Source organism: Pongo abelii, chromosome 5 (assembly GCF_028885655.2).
Source record: "Pongo abelii isolate AG06213 chromosome 5, NHGRI_mPonAbe1-v2.0_pri, whole genome shotgun sequence".
In the NCBI taxonomy this organism is placed as follows: Eukaryota; Metazoa; Chordata; class Mammalia; order Primates; family Hominidae; genus Pongo; species Pongo abelii.
Window position 1 is genome coordinate 21,501,302 of NC_071990.2, and position 26,291 is coordinate 21,527,592.

At 43.3% G+C, this 26,291-nt stretch overlaps 1 long non-coding RNA gene across 1 annotated transcript; it reads right to left on the reverse strand.

The window, feature by feature from the left end:
* On the reverse strand, window positions 1-25,894 carry LOC103890820 (uncharacterized). The gene is made up of 4 exons (XR_655118.4): window positions 25,540-25,894; window positions 16,487-16,556; window positions 4,208-4,298; window positions 1-474 (listed from the first exon to the last, which is right to left on the reverse strand). It is a non-coding gene; the product is annotated as an uncharacterized LOC103890820 (long non-coding RNA).
* Between the last annotated feature and the right edge of the window lie 397 nt (window positions 25,895-26,291).

Sequence of the window (26,291 nt, forward strand, 5' to 3'; positions counted from 1 at the left end):
CTGTTTTCATGTTTATTGACTTTTTGTTTAAGATATAGATAAAACTATAATAATACTAAAAATACTAAATACTACTACTAATAATAACTATAGCATTAGATTAGATACTTTAAGATGCCCATAAAAATGATGGTATTAGACCTGGATAGAAAGGCTTTTTCTTTAATTAAAACAATGTAAAAGTGATAACTCCTCAATACTGTTTTGACAATGTTTTTCTCTATTTAAGTCATATGACCACACACCCTGGGGGTTTGGAAGAAAACATAAATTTTATGAGAGTCGGGTCACAATGAAAACAAACAAAGAATTCAAGAATAATCTGTCGAGTTTCACACTGTCATGCTTACAACTTCACAGCAAACCTTTGGGATTAAATTGTGACATTTCCAGGCTGAGGATCCAGAGCTCAAAACCCTCCCCCTGTTTTATTTCACTGACGTTTGAAGAATGTTGGTGGTCTTGTAAGAGAACCTGAAGCAAGGGAGGAAATAGTCAACATTAGGGAATAATCTAGGGAAAGTAAAATATGATTTCCTTTCTTCTACCAGAAAGTATAGCTGATCAGCCAAGATTAGGCTTTCTTTGTGCAAGGCCGTTTCCTGGGGTGCAGAAAGAAAATATTAAAACTCTTCATTAAAAAATTATAGCTTCTATATATGTATAGTTCTATATATTTTACAATATATGTTAATATAGTAGGGCATATACATATTTTATAAACTAATAGATATATGTATATGGGGAATTAACTGAACTCATATTCATGTATATTTGGGGATGTATATACTCAAAAGCCTTTTCAGGAGAGGAGTGCACCATCCAAACAGATCGCCGCTTATCTTCCCTCAAAATCATTTCTTTATTGGAGTCTTGCAAGGGATTTTATCACACGGTGGAGAATCACATCCTCACTGGAAAATGCACTGAAATTGCTTTTTATATGTGTCTTTTTGACAACTGAACTAATTATTGAATGGAGTCTGGTACAGGAAGAGGGCCTGTGGCCCCAGCCCTTTCTCCAGGCTAAGTGAGAACAGATTCCTTCACTAGTTCAGCACTGATCAAGGCCATTCTACATGAGCACCATTGAGTACTGTGAGGGAAACAGAGATGACTAAGACATGATTCCGGTGATAATCAATAACTGAAGAAAAAGTGAAACTCTAAACTGGAAATACGGGCTGGGTGCTGGGGAAGTGCTGAGGAGGGAGCACTTAGTTCACACTGGAACTGTCAGGGAGGTTTCCAAACAGATTTCTGTGGGCAATCCTGAGAGCTGGCAGCCCTGGATAAGGAACCAAATAGAGCTATGGAGGTGTGGGAAGTATTTAGTCTGTTGGAAAAAGCAAATTGTTCAAACAGGTGGGATCCCAGGCTATTTAGAGTGATAGAAAGAGCCATAGATGGGACTGGAAAGGAGATTATGGAGGTTCTTGAACATTGTGCTAAAGAGTCCAAATAGTAGCTCTGTAAGATGGTTAGCATCATCCTCATTAAAAAAAAAAAATTTTTTTTTTAGACAGGGTTGCACTCTCTTGCCTAGGCGGGAGTGCAGTAGTGCAATCATGGCTTTCTGTAGCCTCAAACTCCTGGTTCAAGGCATCCTCCTGCCTCAACCTCCCGAGTAGCTGGGACTAGAGGTGAATACCACCATGCCTGCCTAGCATCCCCATTTTTATACATGAAAACCTGAGGCTCAGAGAAGCTCAAAGTCACAATGCAGGTATACCACAGAGCTGGCCTCAAATCCAACATTCTTTCCACTTTTAATTTATAACAGAAGTATAAAAACAAAGATGCAATATAAAATGCTTTTGTGCATTATTGGTTAATTGTCATGTGCATTTAGAAGAGGTAAGCTGAACCAACTAATAAGACTTTATAGCTGTATTATCAGTCCTTTTAAATTAATATATTTGAAAACCTGCTATAGTGCCCACAACTGCACCTGTTAAAGAGTTAATGACAGACACTGAAACCAGTATGGCCTTCACGTCCCTGGTGTCTGAAGCAGTGCCTGAACCATAGCAGGTGCTTCATAAATGCAAAGGAAATAAAACCAATTCCATTTTTATTTTAAAGTCTATTAAATTTGAATTCAATCAAGAAAGTTGATTAGAAGTTGATTAGAAGATGCATGCACACAAATACATTTGAAATGAATTTATGTCTGTTAATTATGGATTTGAGATTTTATTTATGAAAACTAGGGTCTTTGAATTTCCACTTGATATCTATCTAATTTTTCTATTATTGAGAGAGTCCATTGGTGGAAAGTACCCAGGGTTAGGAGCTAGATTTAGGTTTGAATCTGTTTTGTTTTTTTTTTTTGAGATAGAGTCTCGCTCTGTTTCCCAGGTTGGTAAGCAATGATGTGATCTCGGCTCACTGCAACCTCTGTCTCCCGCGTTCAAGCGATTCTCCTACCTCAGCCTCCCAAGTAGCTGGGATTACAAGAGTGCACCACCACACATGGCTAATTTTTGTATTTTTAGTAGAAATGAGGTTTCACTATGTTGGCCAGGCTGGTCTCAAACTCCTGACCTCAAGTGATCTGTCTGCCACGGACTTCCAAAGTGAGCCACCAGGCCCAGCCAGATTCAGGTTTGAATCTTGACTCTACATTTTTTTAAACCTTGGATAAATCTTGATTTAACCTTGGATAACTTCCCTGAGTTTCCATTTCCTCATCTGTAACATGGGTATAGTAATACCCCTTTGCAGCATCACTGGAAGTATTAGAAATAAACTCCACATAAAGTCAGTACATATAAAGATATGTAAAGATACACAGGTATGCTATATACAAAGTCATGTAGTAGGTACACAATAAATTGTGGTCATCATTGTTATTTTCTATTTTAATTTTTTAAAACTCTGTTAACACTTCAGACAGATAGTCATTTTGTTGGCTAGCCTTTCTAGCTCATGAAACCTGTGACAATGTTCTATAGCCATACAATTTTCTCAACCTTTGAACATTAAAATTAAATACAAAATAATCCTGCAGATATGGATAACTTCAGCTCAGCTGTTTCCTATCTGTGAAAATATCACAATTTATTTAATAACTGATGTCAGAATAGGTTTCAAGCAACCTATAGAATAGTAATGAAGCTGGGTTTAAACAAATGTGTCTGTTTATATTTAATTCCCTCCACTTTCTGATAGAATGAACAGTTGTATTAGAAAATAATCAGTGCTTGTATCTCTTTTCTACACAGTTTCCACCTTAACTACCTAGACCCTCTTAATCTCAATGATTCTCATTGAATTGGGTTCTTAACAGATAACAATGAATTTTAAGCACAATGGGTACCGCATTCTTCATTCTGTGGGGAAATTGACTTGATGGAACAATAGATTTTGAGTTCCAATCTGGGCGGAGTGCAGAATTTACAGAAAAAAAATAGATAACTCGGCAAAGTAAACAATATCTTTCGAGGACTTATCATTCCCTCTCCAGAAAGGGCTGGCAGAGTCATTCTTTTGCTATGTATCTTATTTTGTTAGAGACATAAATCTCAGTTATAAAATCAGTTGAGGCCAGGCACGGTGGCTCACATCTGTAATCCCAGCACTTTGGGAGGCCAAGGCAGGCGGATCACTGGGTCAAGAGATCAAGACCATCCTGTCCAACATGGTGAAACCCCCGTCTCTACTAAAAATACAAAAATTAGCTGGGCATGGTGGCGGATGCCTGTAGTCCCATGCCTGTAGTCCCATGCCTGTAGTCCCAGCTACTCGGGAGGCTGAGGCAGGAGAATCACTTGAACCCAGGAGGCGGAGCTTGCAGTGAGCCAAGATTGCACCATTGCACTCCAGCCTGGGCGACAGAGCGAGACTCCATCTCAAAAAAAAAAAAAAAAAAAAAAAAAAAAAAAAAATCAGTTGAAAAAAAAATCAGTTGAGGACAGTGTTATGCAACTTTATAAACCACATGCTTTAGAGCTTCACAAAGTTTCCCTACACTCGGAGCATCCTACTCATCCCCTTTCACTCAGGAATTTTTCATTAGAGGCTTGAGACGTGAGTTAATAGGGTTCATGATCCCCGTTCTGTTTTTCCTCTAAGCAGGTCTCCTAAAAGCATTAATTTGCGCATTCTATTTCAATAGAGACTTTAACACAAAAAAGGTCAAATTATTATCCACATAATTTTTGTCACTTATTAGAAAAGTCTCAGTTGTCAAGTCCCTTTCCACCTGAGAAGTTCATGTGAGATGAGTTCCAACTTCTTTGCAGTGATCCGTGCTGATATTCAGCATTCTGGAAATTCTGCATGCAAATCTCAACCTGTAGGTGAAAGTTACCTTTTAACCTTCAACTCCCCCTTCAATAAAGACAATTTTCAACCTTTCTGGTAACAGACATTAGTTAAATTCTAACAGTCTAATTTTTTTGTTGTTTGTTTTTGTATCGGCCATACAACATCCCCAAATGGTTTGCTTTTCTAATAAAAATGAATTTTTTTTCTTGGCTGTTTTTTTTTTCTCTCTCTCTCTCTCTCTTTTCTATGTTGCTCAGGCTGGTCATGAACTCCTGGCCTCAAGTGATTCCCCTGCTTTCCAAAGTGCTGGTATTACAGGCATGAGCCACCATGCCCAGCCTTAAAAAAGAAATTTTTAAAATGGAAATATTCCCTACTGTCATGGGCTTCTATTTGAAGGCAAGAGTCCAAAGGTCTTTACAAAGGGTCTCCTGCAGTTTGCCGGACCGCAGCCAGTCACTATGCAGGAAGAATAGGGTGGGAGGACTCAGGGTATCCCCACCGGCCCCTCTTTCCTGCCCAGTGGAGCTGACAATCCTGGTCAAACTGTGGGTCCCGCAAAATTCTACAGAAAACCCCGATTAGAGGCCTAAAAAATAAATCCATTGATTTACAAGAGGCTTTCCCTGACCTCATAGGGTGATTTAGAGGGGGCCCAGAGATGTCATTCACATTTAAAGAAAAAAACGCAACTTGAGTCTTGTAGCTTGAGTCTCAGGCTGGACTGCACTTATTCAAGTGCCCTCTTGTTCCTTCTCATCATGTCTCCTCAGATGCCAGGTGTGGGCCTCCAGCCATTTGGTCCAATACTTAGCAAGAGTGATTGTCTGTATCCTCTTAGTGGTGCCCTCTGTGCTGCTTGGGTTTGAAGTTGGAAGGGTGATATTGAGGCAAAGCCCCAGAGCAGCTTGTTGACTTTGTTTCCACTGGCTTCTCCTCGTGTTTTGGTTGACTTGGTCAACATGGTTCCTCCCAGCATTCAGGACTCCATATAGAGCACCATTCAAAACCTGTTCCGTCTTCAGGGAACTTTCATTGCAGGTGGTTTTCTACTGAGGGAGAAGGTAGGAGAAGTGTTCAGATGCTCTAAAAATTCAAGTTCCCCAAATGCAAAGGATCTTGCCACATCATGACGTTTTCCTAATGAGCCTCTCTTTGCAGGGCAAAGAGTAGTTCTGATTTGAATGGCAAAATCTCTCCCTTCCAAGAAGGAAGCCTCCTCAAATGAGATCATTTTACTTCTCTGCTAGACACCTTCTCATCCTTTCACATCTTAGTAAAAACCAGTGATTAAAATGGTGCTGTCTCTGCATTATAGGGTCTTTTGGCACCTCTCAGGCCTCATGCCTCCTCCTTCTTTCTGACCCCATTCCAGCCTCAGTGGCCTCCTCACGGTCCCTCCAGCATGGCCAGCATGCCCCGGCCTCCGGTCTTTGCACGTGCTGTGCCCTCTACCTGAAATGCTGTTCTGCACATCTCTGCAGAGCTCTTTCCATGGCCTCTTCTAGTCTTCACTCAAATGCCACCCTCCCAAGTGACACCTTCCCTGACCGTCCCATCTAAAATTACACATATAACTCCCATCCTCCCATAACACTCTTCCCATCCTCCTTCTTGCTTTAGATTTATTCTTAGCACTCATAACTGTCTAATGTACTATTGTTCAAGCAAGATAAACAGGAGGCCATTTGCCGGAGGATATCTCTCTACTTTGTGTTCCTATGTAACAACCGCCCCCCCCCCACCAACTAACTTAGTATGTAAACCAGCTGAAACATAAGTGAATAGTATATATATATATATATAGTAACAAACAGCCAAGTTTCAGCCAATCACAAGCAGCCAACTCATCACACCATGTCCAAATAAGGCAAACACCTAGCTGTAGCCAATCAGGTGATTGCTCTACTCTGCTTCTGAGTTCAGTTCCTGCTGCTGGGCTGAGCTGTCTGAACTTCTGGCTCTGAGGGCTGCCCAACTGAGGAATCCTTCTTTGCTCAAATAAACTCTTAAATTTATTTGAGAGACAAACTCTGTCTAAAAGTTTTTTTTTTAACACTATGTAGTTTGAAAGTGTATATCATTATCTGTTGTTTTGTTTTTGTTTGTTTGTTTGTTTTTGAGACGGAGTCTCACTCTGTCACCCAGCTGGAGTGCAGTGGCTCAATATCGGCTCACTACAACCTCTGCCTCCTGGGATCAAGCAATTCTCCTGCCTCAGCCTCCCGAGTAGCTGAGATTACAGGTGCTTGCCACCACGCCCAGCTAATTTTTGTATTTTTAGTAGAGACAAGGTTTCACCATGTTGGTCTGGTGATCTCCAACTCCTGACCTCAAGTGACCCACCCGCTTTGGCCTCCCAAAGTGCTTGGATTACAGGTGTGAGCCACCACACCCAGCCTATCTGTTGGCCTTTAAAAAATGAAAGCACCACAAGGGAAGGGATTGACATCCTATTTGTTCATTCCTATATCTGCAGCACTTAGAATGGTGTATGGCCGGCACATAGTAGGTGCTCAATGAACATGAGTTGAATAATGAATGCCTGAACAAAGAATAAAGTGAGGACCATTTATGGCATTTTTTTTTTTTTTTTTTTTTTTTTTTTTGAGATGGAGTCTCATCCTGTTGCCCAGGCTGGAGTACAGTGGTGCAATCTCAGCTCACTGCAACCTCTGCCTCCCAGGTTCAAATAATTCTCCCACCTAAGCCTCCTGAGTGCTGGGACTACAGGTGCCACCACCACGCCCAGCTAACTTTTGTATTTTTAGTAGAGACAGGTTTTCACCATATTGCCCCGTCTGGTCTCGAACTTTTGACCTCGAGTGATCTTCCCACCTTGGCCTCCCAAAGTGCTGGGATTCTAGGCATGAGCCACCACGCCCGGCCTATGGCCATTCTTGACTATCCTCAGCCAAGGGCACCCAACTCATGGTTTCCCAAGGGCCACGTGGTTCTCGCAGCACTCTGCAGAAGATCAGAGGTGCTGCCCAGACTCTGGTTGTGCTCCTGAGAAACTGAGTCTTCTGCATCCTCTTATCATTGGCCATTGACCTGGCTACAGATGCAGTCTGTGTTCCTTGGTTTTTTTGTATGCATAAACTCAACGTTTGAAGCCTTACCTTCCTTTGGATACCAATGAGATCATATTTAATGAAATACAAATCATAATAACTCTCAGCCCCCCTCCACCCCGCATAATTGCAGGAACTCTACGCATCCCCCCCACCCCAGCTGATTTCTGTTCATGTTCTTCCACGCCAAACTCGCTAAGGCACTTGTCAGTGCCCCTGAGAAAGGTCCCCACTATGCCTAGCCCTTGAACCACTGGGAGTCGCCTCTACCTAGCACCAGAGCTCCTTCATGGGCTCTAGAGGCGCGAGGGGAGGAAAGCAGCCAGCTGTTTCTGCTAGTGATACCGGAGCGGGGCAGGGAAATGCTGGGTAGAGAAAGGCGGGGTCCCTGGGTAGGGCTCCACCCTCGGGCCTATGCTCACGGACCTATGTGAGAACAGGCATTTCTGTTTTCCCGCCTAAATGTTGCATTTTCCAACACCACCCTGGCCCGCCACACCCCCTATCCTGTGCCTGTAAAAACCCCGAAATCCTAGAGGGGACACACACAAGCAGCTGGACCTTAAGAGGAACACACCAGTAGAAGACACCGGCAGAAGAACACACTGACAGACACCAGCAGACGCCCGCAGGTCATCCACCGCGGGACGACGCAAAGTTAAGCCGAGGGCAGTCAGAGGAGAGCCCGGCCGCTGTGCGGCCCAGCTCCAAGGGAAAACCACCTTCTCACTCCACACCCCTTCTGGCTCCCCATCCATCTGCAGAGAGCTACTTCCACCACTCAACAAAACCTTGCTCTCAGCCGGGCGCGGTGGCTCACGCCTATAATCCCAGCACTTTGGGAGGCGGAGGCGGGTGGATCACGAGGTGAAGAAATCGAGACTTCCTGGCCAACATGGTGAAACCCCGTCTCTCCTAAAAATACACAAATTAGCTGGGCGTGGTGGTGCGTGCCTGTAGACCCAGCTACTCAGGAGGCTGAGGCAGGAGAATCGCTTGAACACGGGAGGCAGAGGTTGCAGTGAGCCGAGATCGCACCACTGCACTCCAGCCTGGCCACAAAGCAAGACACTCCGTCTCAAGAACAAACAAACAAAAACCTTGCACTCATTCTCCAAGCTCACATGTGATCCGATTTTTCTCGTACACCAACGCAAGAACCCCGGGATACAGAAAACCCTCTTTCCTTGCTATAAGGCAGAGGGTGTAATTGAGCTGATTAACACAAGCCGCCTACAGATGGCAAATCTAAAAGAGCACCCTGTAACACACGCCCACTGGGGCTTCAAGAGCTGTAAACATTCACCCCTATACACTGCCATAGGGTCAGAGCCCATGCTCCCCACGACCTGCCTGTCTGCCTGCTCCCCTAGAGGTTTTGAGCAGCGGAGGACCTGAGCCGCAGCCCCATCACACGCCCGGAGATGGGGACAAGGGAACTTTTCTCGTTTCACTTGGACTCACAAAGTCTTTAGGTGACCGTAACTAGTTTTGGGCCTGGGCCTGCACTTTCCAATTACACAGTTTATAGGCAAACCCTCAAGCTGGTGGGAGAGTAGAGAACTTGCATTCTCTTCTTGCTCCCGTCTTCCCCTTCTCCTTCTAGGCGTTCATGCAAAATAATACCCTTTGACTCCTGCACCCGACACAGATGTTTCTGGAGTTGTCGCCCATGTGCCAGAAGTTCCTAGTCTCTGACCTTATAGACACCCTGCAATTCATTCTCATTCTATTTAGAGTATCCCTTCGTATGCTAGCCCATTCGTGGTTTCTGGCTCCTAAGTTCACTCACTGTTTATCAGGGGGCAATTCTTATTCACCCCTTACTTACTCCTTGGGAGAGTAAGAATTGCCTTCTAGAAACACAACACCAATTTTCTCAAGGCTTTCTAGGAAAATCTGCTATAGATTTCTGTATATAATCCCACTTCTTTCTTTCTTTATTCATAAGCTCACTGATGGAGCATAAACCAGCCCACCCCTACTGGATTTAAGGTCACTTCCTTCTTGGAAAATCAATATTTTTCTTGTATATCACAAATTAAGAGTTTCCCTGTAGAGAAAAAAATTATCCTAAAGCCTAAAGTCATCCTGCTTTATTTATGTATTTATTTATTTTGAGATGGAGTCTCACTCTGTTGCCCAGGCTGGAGTGCAGTGGAGCGATCTTGGCTCACTACAACCTCCACCTCTTGGGTTCAAGCAATTCTCCTGCCTCAGCTTCCCAAGTAGCTGGGACTACAGGCGTGCACCACCACACCCAGCTAATTTTTGTATCTTTTTAGCAGAGACGGGGTTTCACTATATGTTGGCCAGGCTGGTCTCGAACTCCTGACCTCAGGTAATCTGCTCACCTTGGCCTCCCAAAGTGCTGGGATTACAGGCATGAGCCACCATGCCCCACCCTGCTTTACTCTTAAGATCTCAAATTATGACCTTTCCATATTCCTTCCATCCATTTTAGTCCCCACCCCACACCCTCATAAACCTTCCATTTGTGACACTCTCTGATTGGAAAAATATGAATGTTAACAAAATAATGTCCCGCCTTCAAAAGGGAATGTGTTGTGTTCAGCATCCTTTAATGATTTGGTTGTAGCTTGAAGATGCCTATTAGATGTAAGCAATAGAAGTAGGAGATAATGTTGTGAGAAGTGACCAATGTTTGGTGCCCACCTTAGAATCATGAAAGAGAGTAGTTCCTGTTCTAATTCCTAAGCAGTGAGCTACACATAGCTGTTTCTAAGGGTAAGATGTCTTGAGGCCGCTCCTCCCTACAACCTGCCTCACTGTGCACCGTGCATGCTGAGTCTCCTGGTCCTTTGCACATTACTTTGCACACTTATCCTGCTTTGCCATAGCTTTAGGACAAACAAGTTTGCTGAAGCTTCCAACGTGTGCTTCTCTTTGAAAATGGCTCAAAGCTGAAAAAACATTAAGGATCAACTGTTCTCAGAGGAAGAAAAAGAAAAATATGCAGGGTTTGTCACTGCCAGGAAAAGTGTTCCTAAACTTTCACCCAGAATTATATACTGGGCTTTCATAAAGGCTGTTTCTAAACAGCTCCGGCTGGTTCTCACACAGCAACAAGACAGCCTGTCATTGAGACTGCAGACCACTTCTAAACCCCTTCTCCAGGAACCTGCAGGCTGCAGGCCAGTTCCAGTTAAAGCCCTTTACTAGGTAGTGGCCTGGTCTGCTGCTTCCAGGCTCAATTCAAAGTCCATAACTTTTAGAAATAAATGTTGCTTGTGGAAAGGGTTGGTGTCTTAAGGTTGCTGCTTCCAGAATCTGTTTTTACTGAAAATGTGAACTGTTTTTATTATCAAATGTCTTTAAAGCCTTGTGACCTGAAACAAAGTATCACAAAGGTTTGAATGTTATAAACTGAAAAACAGAAAACCGGCATACTTCAGCGTTTTAACACATGAAAATGTCAATCTGTAGTTAAGGCTCAAATTTTCAATAGCTTCAGTGGCTGACACAGATTCTACTTTGAATTGCTGCTGATTTATTTATCCTGGAATAAATGCAATGCCATTATATCTTGGTGACAACAGAAACAAGCTTTGGCCAGGTCTGTGCATAGTTTAGGGATGAAGAAAATAAGTTTTGAAAGGCAATGGGCATTGCTGATTATAGATTTTTATTAGGAACAGATGTGGGGCTCTGGTTTTTAGTGGTAGACACACTGTTATTGAAACAAGTCAGCTGACTAAAAACCATAATATCTTCTTTTTTAGGAAAGAAAAATATTAACAAATTGAATTCATAATCTTTTTCTTTTTTTGTTTGTTTGTTTGTTTGAGATGGAGTTTTGCTCTTGTCACCCAGGTTGGAGGGCAATGGCACGATCTTGGCTCACCACAACCTCCGCCTCCCGGGTTCAAGTGATTCTCCTGCCTCAGCCTCCTGAGTAGCTGGGATTACAGGCACCCGCCACCATGCCTGGCAAGTTTTTGTGTTTTTAGTAGAGACAGTTTCACCACGTTGGCCAGGCTGGTCTCGAACTCCTGACCTCAGGTGATCCACCTGCCTCAGCCTTCCAAAGTGCTGGGATTACAAGCATAAGCCACCATGCATGGCTCATAATCTTTTTCTTTAAGTGATCATCCACTCCAGGCTATAACATATCTCCAGGCTAAAGCTGAGGTTTAGGAAGTAATTATAACAACTTCTTTTACCACCATGCTTAGGCTTCAGATCTCTCCACTTTAAATTTGTTTATGGCTGTCCCCTTTGGACAGTTTTCTCCTCTTAGGGTGTATTGATTCTAATGCCAAGTTATATACTGTGTGATCATTTTATATATTCCAGGGCTCTCATTTTTCTTTCTTTAAGGAAAGCGTAAACATTTTGGGTCACTTGCTGCCCTATTTTGGGATGGGTCAGCTAAAGGGGAGATTTTAGACACTGTGGATCATTTCCATTTCTCTCTGACATCCACCTTTGCTCCCAGCCATTTACTGAGATCCCTCCATTTAAGGATACTCCCTGGAAATTTCAAATGACACTTCTAATCATAGACCATTGGCCACAAGTTGGCATATTCACATGTGGCATATTCACTTGTGAATGGCCACAAGTGGCATATTCACATGCCCACACCTAGTTTCAGAGGAGGCTGGGAATTGGAGTTATTCCAATCCAGAATGGTGCTCATATCAAGCAGCCATGTGGCCAGTTAAAGAATCAGGGCTTCACTTTCTAGAAGAAGGGAAATGGATAGTGGGAACATTGGTGGTCTGTACCACAGGCTTGTACCAAATTACTCTCCTATCAACAGAATACAGCAGCTCCTTCTCCTCCATGTTTTCATTTAAATTTGATGTTGTCGGACACTGATTTTTGTCAATCTGATGGACACTCATTCATTTTTTTTCAAAAAAAGGTATATATCCATACCCTGCTTTCATTCCCTTTGCCTCATAGATAACCATTCTAATGTATTTTAATATATCTTTGTGAATATTGTGCATACTGTATATTTTTTGGTATGCATCCATTTTTTAATTGTTTCATAAAATGATTGATTCTACATCTTTTTTCAATAAGCACTGTGTTTTTAGCTTCCATCCATGTTGCTATTTGTGCATCTACACTTTTGCAGCTGATCACTAAGTAACACTCTGTGACATTCACCCACGCATTTTACTCTCCCAGTGATGGATGCTCAGGTTGCCTCACTCCCTGACGTCCCTTATGCCTTACAGCAAGGCCGTGTGATAAGTCTTATCATTCCAATTTTACAAATGAGAAAACTGAGGTTCAGAGGGGTTAAAGAATTTGCCCCAGTTTCCATTGTTAGGAAGAGGGAAAGAGAGCCAGGAGAAATCCCCTTGTTAGTTGTTGAAGAGGTGATGCGTCTCTGGTATGAGATCAGAAGTTCCGGCTAAGTGGCCGGGCGCGGTGGCTCACGCCTGTAATCCCAGCACTTTGGGAGGCCGAGGAGGGCGGATCATGAGGTCAGGAGATCGAAACCATCCTATCCTGGCTAATACGGCGAAACCCTGTCTCTACTAAAAATACAAAAAAAAAAAAATACAAAAAATTAGCCGGGCGTGGTGGCGGGCGCCTGTGGTCCCAGCTACTCCGGAGGCTGAGGCAGGAGAATGGCGGGAACCCGGGAGGCAGAGCTTGCAGTGAGCCGTGATTGTGCCACTGCACTCCAGCCTGGGCGACAGAGCGAAACTCCGTCTCAAAAAAAAAAAAAAAAAAATTCCGGCTAAGCTTCCCTGCTCTGCGTGTCTTCTCCATTCGGCTCCAACGATGCCTCCAAGTTAAAAGCAGAAATTCTTTTCTTTGACTTAATGATTCCTTTCTGATCAGAATCCAAATAGATTGTAGGCCTCATTGCGTATTTATGCCTTGTGGTTAAATGAGTTTTCAGCCCCTTTCTGGGGGTGTATAGCTCTTGAGGGTTTAGAGGGCAGTGTATCCTTTGGAACAGAATTCCACTGTGAGTGTATGAAAACCCAAGTAACAGTGGCTTCAACAAGTGGCTATTCAGTTATGCAAGTGGTTCTCAAAGCGTGGTCTCCAACCAGTGGCAGCAGCGTCCTCTGGAAATTTGTTAGGAATACAAGGCTCAGGACCCCACCCCAGACCTTCGGAATCAGACACTCTCAGGAAGGGCCCATGAATCTGTGTTTTTATGAGACCCCCAGGTGATTCATGTGCCTACTCCGGTTTGAGAGCTACAGGGTTATCCTCCATAGCAAAAGATCCAGGGTTAGGTAGTCAGGGCTGGCACCATAGTACCAGCAATGCCAACGAGCATCCAGGCTCTTTATGCTCCCCTGCTTTGCCATCTTGAGCATATGGCTTTCATCTCTGGAAGCAAGATGTATTTTATTTTATTTGTTTGTTTTTTAAGAAGGAGTCTTGCTGTGCCACCCAGGCTGGCACGCAGTGGCCTGATCTCAGCTCACTGCAACCTCTGTCTCCCGGGTTCAAGCGATTCTCCTGCCTCAGCCTCCCGAGTAGCTGGGATTGCAGGAGCGTGCCACCACGCCCGGCTAATTCTTGTATTTTTAGTAGAGACGGGGTTTTACCATGTTGGCTAGGCTAGTCTCAAACTCCTGACTTCAGGTGATCCGCCCACCTCGGCCTCCCAAACTGCTGGGAGTACAGGCGTGAGCCACCATGGTTGGCCAGAAGATGTATTTTAGATACCTCATCTGCATTCCAGCTAGAAAAAAAGGGAAAATCCAGGGTGGTGCCTATATCAAGAAAAGAAATCTTTCCCAGAATCCTCTGCTTATGTCTCCCTGAGAGTAAAAGTCACATAGCCATGCCCAGATGCACAGAGTCTGGATAGGTGAGGATGTGTTAACTGTGCACATTGTCATTGTTCTCTTGCCCCCAGACTGGGACTCTGTTAGTGGGAAGAGCAGGGGGATTGATGCCACGTGTAAGCAAATCAGCAGGTTGTATTTGTGCTTAAAAGCAGAGATAGGAAAAGCCACATTAGAGCAGTAAGTAGTCAGGAATGGCTTTAACCTGCTTCATAATTTTTCTGGAGGTTGGCCTTAGTGTGAAGATAAGAGATCTGGACTCTTTTCCAGCCTGTACACTTGAAGGAGATTGCTGTTTCACCTGCATGAACAACAGTTGTTTGGATTTGTGGCCAGCAGTTTCCTTTTGTCTTTGGAGATCAAGAGAAGTTCCATAATTCACAGCCACTAAATCTGTAACACTAGCCTCAGCACTGAGACTAGATTCTGTCTTGCAAAAACCACAGAAGTGATTAGCAGAGGGACAGAAACAGATTAAGAATGGCTTGTTATGCTGAGTTTGTTTACACGAGCTCCCCACCCACCGCCCAGGAGAAGGGATCATCATTTATTTTTGCCTCTTGGCCTTGAGCCTGTTTTTTGTTTTTTCCCTGAGTATCTCTGCCTGTTGACATACTCTCCAGCTCAGGCGTTTGTTTTTGTTTGTCACTTATTTTCTAGGTATACTTGGGAATAGGCCTCTGAATAGAAAGATAATATGTATTTTTGTCTTAGTCCTCCAAGGACCGTCTTGTGAAAAAGAATAACCAGCCCTGCCCTGTCTTAAGCATTGCAAAGTGCAGGGAGCTGGTTGCCCAGTAGCCCGTGGGCATGCTTGGGCCCTCCAACCTTCCCTGGAAGGGGCGGGGCCCCTGCAGCTTACAGAAGATCTTTCATGTTTCCTTGCTCCTAGGAGTGGGTTGTGCCCATCAACACTACAGGTGGCTCCTAGGCAAGTGCCAAACAAGCAGCTGCACAGCCCAGGGACTTTGAGCTGTTTGCAGCTCTCCTCTCTTTGTGCCCCTGCCAACTCACACACACCTGGGATTTCAGCAGCTGCCTGCCCACTGAGCCCCCTTCCCACCATGTGACCTAATCCTCATTACACCTGCTCCTCTGCAGGGCAGCCAGCCCGTCCCCACCTTGCCTAAATAAGGCCTGGGGAGGTTTGAACAAGACCTGTGCTATTCATGCCTGAAACAGCCAACTCCTACCAGTTTCATGGCAAATTACAAGGGATTGAGGTTTACTGTGAAGAAAGGCTAGACCTGACAATTAATCAGCCTGGTCATATGGGGATCAAATTAAATTGGACCTGAGGCCTCAGCTCCAAAATGGAATCAAATTTTCTCTTTTGGCAGGATACGTGCATTGGACTGAGACTACAAACACAGCCTGTCCATCTTCCTTCTTTGCATACAGATATTGGTTTGTAATTTTAAAACACAGCAAAGAGGTGGGACAAATACTATAGTTTGAGTTTTTAAAGTGAATGCAGGGCTTCTATTCAATTCAGCAAAGATTTATTTTGCCCTTTTCCCTAAGAAGTCTCTCAGTTAGGTGTTAGGGGTAAGAAGTCTGCACAATAAGAGATCTGCGTCTTCAGGGAGATCAAAATCCAGTAAAGAAGATAGACATGTTATTAATATAAATTTGACTATTAAGCACAAGAACATAAACAAAGCTATAGAAACCATTAATTGTTATTGGGGATTAGCAATAACTTTACAGAGAAGGTAACGTGTGAGCTGAGTTTTGAAAGATGAGTGGCAGCTTTGTGCTTTCTCTCTTTGGGCAGACACTGTGAAGTGTCCTGCAGTTGGGATATTTTCTTTAATGGTGTCTGACAGTGTTTTGCACCATTACTGCCTCTCACATTCTGTGCATGAGTATAGTCCAAGGCTAAAAGCGGTAATCACCTTTGGAAACTGCCAACAAACATGAATAACTCTTCTTGGGCCAACTTTTCTCAAGGAAGTAATAAAAGTACTCTTGTGGCTAATGGCAGTAAGCATGAAAGTCTCTTTCTGGCTCTCTTACTGCCTTGTGTCTTTGGACATGAAACACAATGTATCAGTCAGTTGCCTTTACAAATGTGGGCTCTTTGTGATGGTGTTAATCAACCAGCAAATGAGTTGTAAGCACTTACTATGTGCTTGGTGCAATTCATTGCCACTTTTCTGAGTCACAAAAGTGCAGAAAAGATGAAAAATGGGATAGAAAGGATACTAGTTGTAATATATAAGGAGCAACTTTGTAATTTTAAAACAGAGTATCAGTTTCAGAAATAACTGGAGTGATCACTAAAGTATTTGTGCAGCTTGAAAATTTTAGAATTCTAATAACTTTTAGTCCTTGCCTCACCTTCTTCACTAGAGATCACCCACTGTGGTAGACCAGGAGACTTCAGTGCTGTTTGTCGATATTTCCAGTTCTGTTTTTGGAAACACAAGGGATTACATTTCGTCAGCACCCTGAGTTTAGGCCCGGCCATATGTTTTGCTTTTACCAATGAAATGTGAGTGGAAATGGCATTTCATAGCTGAGTCAAAGCACCTAATTGCAGTGCTCAGTTACACAACCCTCTCTTCTGCTTCAGCATCATGAAAGCCTTTTTTGATAAAGAAGGGCTTTGCTGAACCATCCTAAGGAGGAGAGCTTCCTTGAAGAGTCATGTGGGGCTGCTATGGACTTTGCTTAACTAAAAAAATAATAATAACTGTGAATTTTTTTGTTTGTTTCTTGGAAAGCCACTGAGATTTAGGGGCTACTTGTTACTGCAGTATAACCTAGCTTGTCCTTACTAATGCAACAACTGAATAACCATTATTAACTATGTTAACATGTAAGAAAATGGAGTAACTCAGAACACACCCACCTTAGGTAGACTGACACATAGAAGTCATCTCAAGTTATTCTGTGCATGGTAAGGCCCTTTATATAGAAACCTGCAGCACTAATTCAAGTTACCTGTTTTTGTTTTTTTTTTTTTTTTTGAGATGGAGTCTCACTCTATCTCCTAGGCTGGAGTACAGTAGCACGATCTCGGCTCACTGCAACCTCCGCCTCCTAGGTTCAAGCGATTCTCCTGCCTCAGTCTTTCAAGTAGCTGGGATTACAGGCACCTGCCATCACACCCAGTTAATTTTTGTATTTTTAGTAGAGACAGGGTTTCACCGTGTTGGCCAGGCTGGTCTCGAACCCCTGACCCCAAGTGATCCACCTGCCTTGGCCTCCCAAAGTGCTGAGATTACAGGTATGAGCCACCACGCCCCGCCTCTCATTTTAATTCTCATATCAACACTATATGATAGGTAGCACTACCCACATTTCACAGGTAAGATTCATGGAGTTCAACTAACTTGCCCAAGACCACATATAATTGGCCAGCATGATGGCAAATCCTAGGTTCTCTCCCTTAAATTTGCTGCCTCCCAGAACTGATATAGATGGTTCCCTCCTGGTTCTATTAGTTTGTACATATTCACATGAAGCCAAACCCCACCACATGGACCAGGTAATTCGCTTCCCTTTCTTCCTATGCTCTCTAACCTCAGTCTCACTTGAATTCTGCCTGAATCAAGTGTCTGATAGACATTTCCCTTCAGTGTCAAGGAAACCAAATGGAAGAATGTAGATGGAATGGGGAAAATCCACCCCAACTTCTGGAGAAAACAAACCAGATAATTGGTCAACAAGGGTGATCGTTATGTGTGAAGCACATGCAAAATTTTTATGTTGCAAGTACATTTAACAACAACAACAAAACAGAATTTCAAAAGCTCTCAAAAGGCTATCCACTCTGTTTTTCTAGAAAAGATGGGCCAGGCGTGTTGGCTCACGCCTGTAATCCCAACACTTTGGGAGGCTGAGTCGGGCAGATTATGAGCTCAGGAGATTGAGACCAGCCTGGCCAACATGGTGAAACCGCATCTCTACTAAAATACAAAAAATTAGCTGAGTGTGGTGGCATGCGCCTGTAATCCCAGCTACTCAGGAGGCTGAGGCAGGAGAATCACTTGAACCTGGGAGGTGGAGGTTGCAGTGAGCCGAGATCACGCCACTGCACTCCAGCCTGGCAACAGAGCAAGACTTCGTCAAAAAAAAAAAGAAAAGAAAAGATGGTTGTAACCCACCCAGGGCAAGTGTTTATAAGTCTTCACTTCAGTGATCTTCAATAAAATTTTCACTATTTCATGCCATAATTTGTTTTGGGGAAACTCCCAAGTTTCTGCATATTTGCATATGGTCTTGCAGTCCAACATCAAGGTTATTATAAGCAGGACAGAGGGATGCTCTTTCAGGGTAGGGACCCTGGCAATCTTATCAATGGATGGATCTCAGTGCCTCATTTAATGCCAGGCAGTAAGCCCTTAGAGACATTTGTTAAACAAATAAATAAAGTTAAAGAACTCATGACCACTGACATAGAGTACAAAATAAACACACAAATAAGAATGTGGTTTTACCAAAATGAAAGGAAGACTTGCTTTAGCCAATCACACGAATGATTGTCCCTTAAGATCTGGGTTATGCAACCATAACTAAGTTACATACAGGTCTTATTAAAGTCTAAACTCAAAAATGAAAAATGATTTCTTCCTGCACATTTAAGCTGAAAACCTCCTTAGGGGTTTCTGTTTTATGCACACTAATTTAATATTAATAAGAATTATATTGCTATGCCTAATATATGACTTTGGTGAGGGAAGAAATGTACATTGGGGCTTTTGGACATTTTTGATTAGGGATCTGCTAGCATCTGGACTTGGCTTTCACAAGTGTAAACAAAAGCTCAGTTGAATGAGCAATGGACGTGTCTTGCTGAGTTGCTGAGTAGCAAGAGGCTATTTGAGGAAGCCCGTATTCTTCTTTGAAGTGTAATTCACCTTGCTCAATGGCACCATTGGACAACTGGAATTTTTGAAGTGACCATTGCTATTAAAGATAAACAGTTCTGGCTGGGCGCGGTAGCTCATGCCTGTTATTTGGTGTACTAGAGGCCAAGGTAGGTGGATCACTTAAGACCAGGAGTTCGAGACCAGCCTGGTCAACATGGTGAAATTTCCTCTCTACTAAAAATACAAAAATTAGCTGGGCATGATGGTGCACACCTGTGGTTCCAGCTACCTGGGAGGTTGAGGCACAAAAATTGCTTGAACCTGGGAGGTGAAGGTTGCAATGAGCCAAGATCATGCCACTGGACTCCAGCAGGGGCAACAGAGTGAGACCCTGTCTTAAAAAAATAGAATAAAATAAAATAAACAGTTCCTAATTTAGCAAAGTCTAATTCCAATGTATGTATCATCACTCCACAGTGAAGGTAAGAGAAAACAGTCACCAGAGGGATTTTATCAAGTCTGTCTCTCTCTACACACACACACACACACACACACACACACACACACACACCCCCCAATATGGTAGATATTATAAAGATGTAAGATATATCATGCATATACAGATTTATGCCACGAAAATCAAGTTCTAGGAGTCTACAATTTGCTATGAATGTGTCTGTTCTCCTTTGAACTATTAAGCCAACTCTGGACCCTGAGTGAATTTCCTTTCCTTCCTGTAGTTGGTTGTTTTAGGGAAAAGTTTAAACAAATGCTTTGTCCACTAGAATCACATGGAGGGATTATGGTCAAGGTCATGCATAGGTAACCAGGTTGCGAGCTCTTTGCAGTCACCCAGGCTGGTGTGCAGTGGCACGATCAGAGCTTACTACAACCTTGGACTCTTGGCCTCAAGCGATCTTACTGCCTCAGCCTCCCAAAGTGCTGGGATTATAGGCATGAGCCACTGTACCCGGCCAAGACTCATTTTTTAAAAATCCTTTTCGTACCTTGTCTTGCACTAACTAGATGTCTAGTAAGTGTCTGTCAAGTAGGCTATGTATATACTTGTATCCGGTAACAAAGCTGAGATTATACTTGTACAAACTCTACAACCAATATTTTGCTGTCAGCTTTTTGATAATGGGGAAAAGTTGGTTTTGCTCTTAGGATTTATTGGGTTTGGTTTCAGACTCATTATAAACAATGCTTCATCTTTAACTTTCAAAGTAATGAGCTACAGTACAAAGCACTTTTCTGAACCGTTTGAGGATACGTTGGCAACCAGATATCCCATCACCCAGAATACTTTAGTGTAGATTTTTTCTACTATGAAGGAACATTCTCCTACTAGACCACAATACAACCATCCAAGTCAGAACATTAACACTGATAGTGTTACCCTCGAATCCTCAGAGCCTATTCAAGTTTCTCCAGTTGTGGTTATAACATGCCCTATAGCAAAAGGATGCAGTCCAGAATCACAGATTGCATTTAGCAATCACAGCTCTTCACTTTTCTTTTGTTAGAAACTGTTCCTCAACCTTTTCTTGGCTTCCATGAGCCGATACAGGCTGACTTGATAGAATGCCCCTCCAATGTGCCCCCTTACAGGTGGTGTTCAGTTCAACCACTTAAGATAATGTGTGCCAGGCTTCCCCACTGCCAACGTACTGTTTTTCCCTTTCTTTTCTTCTTTCTTTTTTTTTTTTTTTAGAAACAGAGTCAGGCTGGGGTGCAGTGGTGCCATCATAGCTCACTGCAGTCTTGAACTCTTGGGCTCAAGTGGTCCTCCCACCTAAGTCTCCCACGTAACTGGGACTACATATATGCACCACCACACTCGGCTAATTTTTAAATTTTTTGAAGAGATAGGGTTTTGCCATGTTGCTCAGGCTGGTCTCAAACTCCTGGACTCAAGCAATCTGCCCGCCTCAGCTTCCCAAAGTGCTAGGATTACAGGTGTGAGCCACCACATGCAGCCCACTTGATCATTTGGAGAGATGTGCTTTCATCAAGCAGAAGTCTGAAACGTTCATTATAATAAATTTGAAGCTAGAAGGTACCTTAAAGATAATTTAATTCAATCATCTTATTTTATTTAGGAACTACTTAATTTCTAGGGATTATTTTGCTTATTCTGATTGAAGATAAATTGAGTCTTATTTAAAAAAAAATTTGTTGGCCAGGCACAGTGGCTCACACCTGTAATCCCAACACCTTGGGAGGCTGAGGTGGGAAGATTGCTTGAGTCCAGGAGTTTGAGACCAGCCTGGGCAACACAGTGGGACCCCATCTCTACAAAAAATTTAAGAAATTAGCTGGGCATTTTGACCAGGTCGAGGCTGCAGTGAGCCGTGATCATGCCATTGCACTCCAGTCTGCATGACAGAGTGAGACCGTGTCTCAAAAAAACACACCAACACACACATACAACCCACAAAACTTCTGTATAAATGAAGATGTGGTTATAAAGAAGCTTCTGGAGTCAGAGACTCTGTCTCAAAAAAAAAAGAATGGAGCAGACTTAGGAATGGGAGGCTGAGAGGAAGCTGACCAGGGATAAATGGAGAAAAGCAACAAAGCAACCAATCCCTTCATGAGCCTGATTTGATTGGGGCTAAGAGGAATTTATAAACGTACAGTGAAAGAACACAGCCTGCCTTGGGAAGTTGAATGGATTTATGTCTCTCCAGTCACATGAAATCTTTAGGTGATGTACTTCAGATGTGATTGAGGTCAACTGCAAATAATAGAAAATCAGAAGATAGTGGCCTAAAGGAATAAGGGTAGATTTGTCTTAGAAGGTTGGAGGTTACTGGTTGCTGGCAGTGGTTCAGTAGCTGAAAGATGAAGGTCAGTGTCTCTGATTCCCTTGGCCTTTCTCTCATGATTCCAAGATGTTGCCGTAGCTTCAGGTACCATGTCTGCATTTGAGACAGGAGGAAAGGAAGAGCAGCATTGCCAGACATATTGGTCCTGTTTCATCAGGAAAACAAAAGGCTAATTCAGGCCCTTCCTCACTACCCCTCCCAGTAGGTAGTCATCCACTGAACGTCAGTCTAAGGTCTCACATCATCACTTCCTGCTACAGTAAGCCTGGGAAAGTGAGGACTTACCTTTCCCAGTTTCTATAGTGGAGGCATGAAAGAAAAAAGCAGTTAGGAATGGATTTTGGGTCCATCAGTCTAATTGTCTGCCACAAGAAGACGGCTCAGTTATTTTTCATATCTCATTTGCAAGACAAGAGAAGTTTCAGTTGGACACAAGAAAAAAAGTATTTACCCTGAGGTCAGCCTACTGTGGCAGACAGTGTAGACAGTGATGCCTCTATCTTTGAAGAGCTTCCAGTTGTGAAAGAATGGGTTTTAGAAGATTTAGACATTCGGTTTCCTGAATCCTGAAGACTGACCAGATGATTTCATTAGATCTATAATCATTTGATTCACTACTTCAAAGCAATATGTTCCCGACCTCTCAAAGTACTGTGAAATACCAAAAAATACAAGATGGCCGCGCCTCCATCCTTCAGCCCTTCTCCGCCTCTATCCACTTCATTGGAAAACTTCCAAAGGCACTTTGGTTTAGTGGTTCTAAGCATAATGCTGTTTCTCTTATTCAAAATTGGTTTCAAGTATGTCATGAAAAAATAAAGTACTCGAAAAATGAAGTTTAAGTAAAACATCAGGAAATCAAGATTTGTTTAGTTTATTGAAATGCATTTGGATAAAGCCAAACATTGATCAATTACTTGAATATGATGGGAGCATATTACAGGAGAGTCACAAAACTTCTCTAGCCGTAATATTATAAAAGGTTGTGTGTTCTGCTTATTTTTAAGTAAATACACTTGCAAATCACTTGGCAAACCTGTTGAGAGCCCATGGTTTCTTTCTGCTTCACCTCGGTTTTGGCTACACCAGGTTCCCTAATGGCAACAGCTAACCTTTTCCAGACAATCCTTCATGCCCCAGGGGAGGAAAGACAATGCCGCATTGTGAACTCACACAAGGTTTGCAAATGTGGTGCAATTTTGGTGTACTAGTGGCCTGAACTTTACAAACCCACCAGAGTCCAGCCAGCCTGGACTTGTTAGCCAGAAAGCATGAGAAAGACTGGTAAAAATCCCTTTTCTTCACCACATTTAAAGAAGATCTAAAAGAGACTTTCTTACCTTCTAGACTTTTTAACAACTAGAATGAGAACTGGGATTGGTTTCACAATAGCCAAACAAATGATCTCTTTCACACATACTTTTTTTTTTGAGACGGAGTCTCGGGGTTTCACCATGTTGGCCAGGCTGGTCTCGAACTCCTGACCTCGTGATCCGCCCGCCTTGGCCTCCCAAATTGCTGGGATTACAGGTGCGAGCCACCGCGCCCGGCCCTTACACACACTTATTTTTATTACATTCCCACAATTGTTTAGGGAATCCTATTAGCGTCTATTGCCTCTGCAGAGTTTTGATAAGTAAAAGCTCTTGTTTTCACCTCGCACCAGGCTCTATGTGAAGTGCACCATGAGTTATCCCTAATTCATTTCATCCATTCAACAGATTTTTTTTTTTTTTTTGAGGCAGGGTCTCCCTGTGTCACCCAGGCTGGAGTGCAGTGGTGTAATCACAGCTCACTGTAACTGTAAACTCTTGGGTTGAAGCGATCCTCCCATCTCAGCCTCCTGAGTAGCTGAAACTACACGTACCTGCCACCAAGCCCGGCTATTTTTCTTTTAAATTTTTTAGAGATGGGCTCTTATTATGTTCCCTAGGCTGGTCTCAAACACCTGGCCTCAAGTGAGTCTTCCTCCTTGGCCTCCCAAAGTATTGGGATGACAGGTGTGAGACACCATACCCAGCTCCATTCAACAGATTTTTATTGAGCATCTACTTATGAGCTGGTGTTCTGTGTTGGAAATACATGCTATTGCTAACCCTCACAACATTACAAGGGAGTTGTGATTAGCTACATTTTAAAAATGTAAAAAACCAAGCCCCGGGGAGAATAAACAACTCTCCAGGTCACACAGCAAGTCTGTGGCAAAGCTAGGAGCTGACTGCCGGCTCTGTTCCACTCCATATTCCATGTGCCTTACTCAGTGTCTCACTGCTGCCTTCTTTCTGTCAACTGACTTTATCACAAAGGCCCAGGATTTTGAGACTACAATTCACAAACTTTTTTTTTTTTTTTTTTTGAGACAGTCACTCTATTGCCCAGGCTGGAGTGCAGTGCCTCAATCTCGGCTTACTGCAACCTCTGCCTCCCAGGTTCAAGCGATTCTCTTGTCTCAGTCTCCCAAGTAGCTGGGATTACAGGCATGCACCACCATGCCTGGCTAATTTTTTCTTTTTTTGGTATTTTTAGTAGAGATGGGGTTTCACCATGTTGGCCAGGCTGGTCTCAAACTCCTGATCTCAAGTGATCCGCCCACCTCAGCCTCCCAAAGTGCTGGGATTATAGGCAAAAGCCACTGCACCGGGCCCAATTCATGAACATTTAAGGTTACTCTGCCAAAACAGGTGACACTCCTGATACAAAAATTCAAAGCAAGACCTTGCCTTTCAGTGAGGCTGGTATAAAATTTCATTCACTCAGTCCCTCTCCTTCCTCAACAGCTCATCTTCAAAATATGATTTCAGAAGACTTTAGTTCTAGGGATAGCTAATCCATGCTTCTGTTAATCACCTTGGCGGACTAGCCTCAGATTGGGAATTCAACACATCCTGGCAGGAATATCCTCAGAGAGGTGAGGAAAAACACCCATCTGCAGTCAGGAGGCCCTGCGTGTCTGATCTACTCGCTCACCAGGACAGCTCTTAGTGGTTTAGCTCTGTAAGCTCTGTATGATCCAAGTTCAGGGTTGTGAGAAACAAATGAGATAACACATGTAACAGCAGCTTGACAATTGGAAGGTAATATATTTTAAAAAGATGATGATCCTAGTTTGCAATGCAGAAGGGACTGAACATTAAAGGTGGAGTTGGAGAACCCTTCAGCTCAACTTTACAAAGTTTTTTTTTTTTTTTGAGACAGGGTCTTGCTCTGTCACCCAGGCTGGAGTACAGTGGTGCGATCTCAGCTCACTGCAACCTCTGCCTCCCAAGTTTGAGCAATTCTCCTGCCTCAGCATCCCGAGTAGCTGGGATTACAGGAGCTCACCACCACGCCCGGCTAATTTTTGTATTTTTAGTAGAGATGGGGTTTCACCATGTTGACCAGGCTGGTCTCAAACTCCTGACCTCAGGTGATCCTCCTGCCTCGGCCTCCCAAAGTGCTGGCATTACAGGCATGAGCCACCACACCTGGCCTTACAAAACTTTTAATAAAAGATTATTCAATTATGAGACTCTAAGGAAGGATAATGAAATGAAGCATCTTCTGTCACAGCCCCTTTCTCACTGGTATCTGGGGCATGAAATTCTGAAGAGCGTTCATTCTTCTTGAGCATAAACACAACTGTGGTCAAAAGTGGGCCCTCTCTGTTCCACCAATCTTCTAAAAGCCAAATATGATGATTTAGCAAAGAAAGATATCTAGTGGAATATCCATCACAGCTTCTTCTTTTTTAGAGATGGGGTCTCACCGTATTGCTCAAGCTGGTCTCAAACTCCTGGGCTCAAGTGATCCTCCTCCCTTGACCTCTCAAGTATCTGGGGCTACACACTCAACTCCATCACAGGTTCTGAATGGAAGGTTTATAGTGTATCAGAGCCTCATGAAGGCAGGGAGCTACTTCCCTTGTGGTTGGTGAACCTCAAATTGCCTCTATATGGCCATAAGCAAAAATCACAGAGGCAGATTTTGATGTGTCTAAAGAAGCAGGCATGGCTGGACACAGTAGCTCAAGCCTATAGTCCCAGCACTTTGGGAGGCCAAGGCAGGCAGATCATTTGAGCTCAGGAGTTCGAGACCAGCCTGGCCAACATGGTGAAGCCCCATCTCTACACACAAAAAAGTACAATTAGCCAGGTGTGGTGGCATGTACCTATAGTCTTTGGAGGCTGAGGCAGGAGGATTTCTTGAGCTCGAGAGGTCAAGGCTGCAGTGAGCCGAGATCACACCACTGCACTCCAGCCCGGGAGCAAGATCTTGTCTCAAAAATAAATAAATAAATGAATAAATAAATAAATAAAGACACAGGTACAAAGGAAAGAAAACGAGGAACACTTGTGCTGGTCTAAAGCCCTCTGTAAAAAAGGGTGGTGCGCCTCCCATGTATTGAACCCCAGGGGCAAGGCGCATCACCTGAAGCCCATTTTCTACCTCCTCAAATAACTTCTCCAAAGCCCTGGTCTCCTTTCCTCCTTTCCCTCACCAGCCTACTGCCCATTTCCA